Consider the following 4870-nt stretch of genomic DNA (forward strand, 5'->3'; position numbering starts at 1 on the left):
AGAAAAATCTCAAGAATTAAGTACAGATACAGGTCAATCTCTTATTACAAACTAACTCCTGGTCAAAAATGCTGCAAAGCAACTTTCAGCATAATGACAGAAGTGTACTTGGCAGTCATAAATGATTGTGACTGGCTGATCAAGATTCTTTTATTCATATTTTAAGAACAGAGAAAGACAAAGAAAGACACCCACACAGAGAGAAAGAAAGAGAGAAGAAAAAATTGCTGGTTTAGTCCCTAATGAACTTTCAATTTCAATATAGCAATATCATATTTGTGTGGTGGGATATCATAGCTATAATGTCTGATTGCGTTTAAAAAAATAAATCCTGAGGAAATATGCAGATCTTATCATAGAAGAAATATAAAAGCTGCCCTTTCAACATACAATGAACGCAAATTGTGACCAGTGGCTGCCAAGCTCCAAAAAGAACATACAATTTCACAGTTGCATTCAATTAACACGAGATTCACAAAAAACAATGATGTTTACTTTAGAGAATATAGAGGAAGAACTGGATCCTTGTTTTGATTCCGGATTCTTCTTCTTCAAAAAAAAAAAAAGTTTTTTTTTGGTACATTTTACCCATAAAAGAAAACTTGCTTAAAGGGGTCATATGACGTTGCTAAAAAATAACATTATTTTGTGTATTTGGTGTAATGAAATGTGTTTATGTGGTTTAAGGTTCAAAAAACACATTATTTTCCACATACTGTACATTATTGTTTCTCCTCTACACCCCCCCTTTCTGAAACGCATCGATTTTTACAAAGCTCATCGGTCTGAGAAGCGAGGTGTGCTCTGATTGGCCAGCTATCCAGTGTGTTGTGATTGGCCGAATACCTCAAGCGTGTGACAGAAAGGTTACGCCCCTTACCATACTGTGATGCCGTGTCTCAGCGCGACGAGACAAAACCAATAAAACCCATTACAAACGAGGCATTTGTTGCATCCAGTGGGGACATAATTACTGATTATAATTACTTATACTGTCTTTTTACGCGTTGCATCATGCCGCGTAAACATAAAACCATGTCTGCATTTGTGATCAGAGAAACGACAAACAACAAGCGCTACTCTACACTGCTCAAAACTCGCATTTGAATCGTCAGTGGCAAATCCTTTAAATATGAAAACGTACTTACAGGCTGTGAGTCAGCATTATTTGTCAGCACCATAGACTGTATAGGGTCAGCATGCGCGCCGAAGGGGAAACGGGAACTGAATTCACTGGAACACTGGCACTGTAGGCTACTCTCCCAGGAAACAGTCCTTGTCTTCCGTAAAATGCACTGCACACATGTGAATATTTGGGTTGAACTGTTCTGGAACAGTGTTGTAAATACAACTTAACCACTGATTTCTAGTTGTGTCCTCTTTTGGAAGGCCAAACAAAGTAGTTTCGCTTTCACAACGAAACACACAGCGTCTCCACGACATGGCGGCGGCGGCGGCAACAATACTACAGCGAGAATCAAAAGTACGCCTGCCTTCTTTGCGTATACATTTGGGCGGTGTTATGCAAATCTTCCCACAGTGTGACGTAGACATGTGGTGGACGTGTTTAAATGAGGCGTTTTAGGAGGGTGTGGACGAGTCTTAACTTTTATAAAGAAGATCTCTTTGGGTTTGAGACTTTAGTCTTTGCAACTTCAGGGATCTTATCTATGCACAATCAGCTTGTAACACTCCAAAGAGAAAGGAAAACTTGAAATCGCATCATATGACCCCTTTAATAATTATCCACACCTGAGTATACAGGATTTTTCACTTCCAGCCCTAGTTAACAATTGTATATCACTTAATGATTAAATACAAAATTAATAGTATTATTCCGTTCGATGTGGTTTCGAATGGGTAAAATTTGCTTGGAAAAAACAATGACCAGAATATCAACTTGCATAATTATGCACGTATATATACACTCATCATTCAAGTCATATGGATTTTTTATTTGTTTTTTTTAAGGAAGAAAGCAATTCAAACTTATTAGGAACAACAACGTGTGTAAAAAAACAAAAAAAACAAAGCATTTACGGGTGAAAACTTAAATGGAGTAGAAATCCTTTTACTTTCTAAGAATGAGGTCCTAATGAGGACAGCTGTCAACTCCATTAACACAAACTTCCACAAAATCAGCTCTATATTCACACTAGGTTGGAGAATACAGCATCCTGATACATAGGGAATCATTTTGATCCTGAGATGTGCCTTGACCAGCAGGACGGTTCATATGCACAATGCTGTTGAAATACTGAACAACCAGTGGATGGCAACACGTTTGTCAATACAACATTTCAATTTAAACCAGCAACATTTTAACATTACAGGACTGTTGTGCCTACTGAATTTTGGGGCATTTTATTTCTGTCATGCAAAGTGTTTGGGTTTGAGGGTATACACATCAGAAAAACTAGTGTTGCAATGCAGCAAAAGACAAATGTTAAGTATTTAGGTCGTTTTGTTTTTGGTTTTGTGTAAACGAAAGGGCAAATGAGAGCAGCTCTGTCATTGTCATAATGAATGCGAGCAAGCAACGTGAAGCAAGAATGATCAACATCCAACAAAACCAACCACTAAGCAGAACGCAAACATTAAAGTGCAAACATCACTGTTGGTTGCATTTTGGATGCAGAACGTCGCAAGTCATTGGCAGGTTTTCAAACTTCAAACCAAACACCACAACAATAGGACCTGTTTCACATAACCTGTCAAACAGCGCAGTGAACCGAGAGTTACATTATCAGCATGTACAGAATGAATACCACATGACTTATAGTATGCGATGAAATTTGAGATTTTTTTTTGCCATTCCAGACTGTTGCTCTGCAAGTGGGGCCGCAGAGGTAAGATGTCATCAGGAAACTCCAGCACCACCCATCCGACAGTGACACAGCAAGATGCTTTCACAGGTTTCATGAAATCTGAGAAAGAAAAAGGACCACAGTGAGAACTCCAAAGGATGGAAATCAAAGGACATCAAAGCAAAAAAAACTGTAGTACTGAAAAAGTGGCATCTTTCTTCCCACAACATTTATCGTTAGAGTAGTTCTGATCTTTGCAGGAGTCTGTTATAGAAATTGGTAACACTTCAAAGTTTACTAACATTGATAAACCTGAACTAACAATGAACATTACTTCTACAGCATTTATTAATCTTAGCACATATTAATTTCAACAATTACAAATACATTTTAAAAGCAAGCTGTATCGGTTAACATTACTGCAAACAATCAAAAGAATAAGCATTTTAAATGCTGTAGAAAATACACCAACGTTCAAAAGTTTGAAATCAGTAAGATTTTTATTTTAAAAAGTGACACTCAACGATATATATAACTAAAGTAACTGTAAAGACACGCATAATTAGCAATTAACAAACAACACAGATTTCTATTTCAAATAATTGCTGTTCTTTTGAATTTTGTATCACGTTTCCAGAAAAATATTACAGCACAACTATTTTCAACATTGACATTAGAAATGTTTCTTTATCAAATCATCATATTAGAATGATTTCTGAAGGATCATGTGACACTGAAGACCGGAGTAATGATCCTAAAAATTCAACTTTGCATCACAGGAATAAAATTACATTTGAAAAAGTATCAAAATAGAAAACGGTTATTTTAAATTTTAAAAAGATTTCGCATTCGTTTTTACTATATCTTTGATCAAATAAATGCAGCTTTGGTGGAGACTTCTTTCAAAAACAAAGAAAATCCAGCCACGTGGGTTTATGAAAACTTTTGTGTAAAACAAGTTTTGAGGCAAGAATGATCTTATCATTGCCTCATCTCAAAAACATTATTAATTAATGGAGCAGGATGACTGCAAACAAAAATTCCTTACCTTACCAGTTTTTTTTCATTTTCTTTTTTTTCTGAGGCATGTGAGTGAACCGATGGTATGCTTGTAGTCATTTACCTCTAATGCTGCCCTTAAGCAGATTCTTCACTTTTTAATTTTGGAAACTGGTCATATTAGACAGAATTTGAGGGGGAAAAGGTAAATTTAGCTTAAAATTAAGTCTACTGTTACAAAACACAAATGGCTCAACTCATAGCGGCCATATAAATGAATCTATACAGGTATTAAATTACAGCTACACAATATTCTGTGCTGAACAAGTGGGTTTCATGCCACTTTAAAGACTAAACTCTGTATTAGGAACAGCTAATCTCAAATACAAATTGCGTTTATATTTCGTACAAATCAGTAAAACCAATGCAGTTCATCTTCGTTTGAAGTACACATGAAATGTGCAACTTATTCACACACTTCGTCCAAAGATTAACAGCATCCTGAATACAATTTATTTTCAAACTGAATTTTTGCATACAAAGGGCAGGGAATGGGCACTAGGGGAAGAGAGTGCAAAGCGTTCTAAAAGATTATATATTTGTGGCTACATTGTACTGCAAGACACATCCGAGTTCACAAGAGAGACAACATTAATAACACACACACAAACACACATTCATATATTGCACTTTGGAGGAAATAAAGGTCTTGGTTAAATAGATGTTAGATAGTGTTCAATATAATAATCCCATTCCAACCCAGTTCAGCAAAGACTAAACTGGTCAGTGTTAAACGTTACAGAAAATATTATACATTACTGACATGACAGGCTATATATGTGCAAAAATTACAATTATATCCCACGCAAAGTTCACTGTGTCTGCTCTGCACGTCAGCCATAATTACGTCATCTTTTTGTTCATTTAAAATCTTTGCAGTACTTCAGCTGCTACAGAGGTTGAATTGTGCGCCTGTAAAAACAGACAATACAAGACAACAAGAGTTTGATTAGCTGTAAATCAAACTTTGTTGGGAAGATGAAGCCAAAAAAATAAAAATAAAA

Source organism: Sinocyclocheilus anshuiensis, unplaced genomic scaffold (genome assembly GCF_001515605.1).
Source record: "Sinocyclocheilus anshuiensis isolate Anshui unplaced genomic scaffold, SAMN03320099.WGS_v1.1 scaffold1833, whole genome shotgun sequence".
NCBI classification, from domain to species: Eukaryota; Metazoa; Chordata; class Actinopteri; order Cypriniformes; family Cyprinidae; genus Sinocyclocheilus; species Sinocyclocheilus anshuiensis.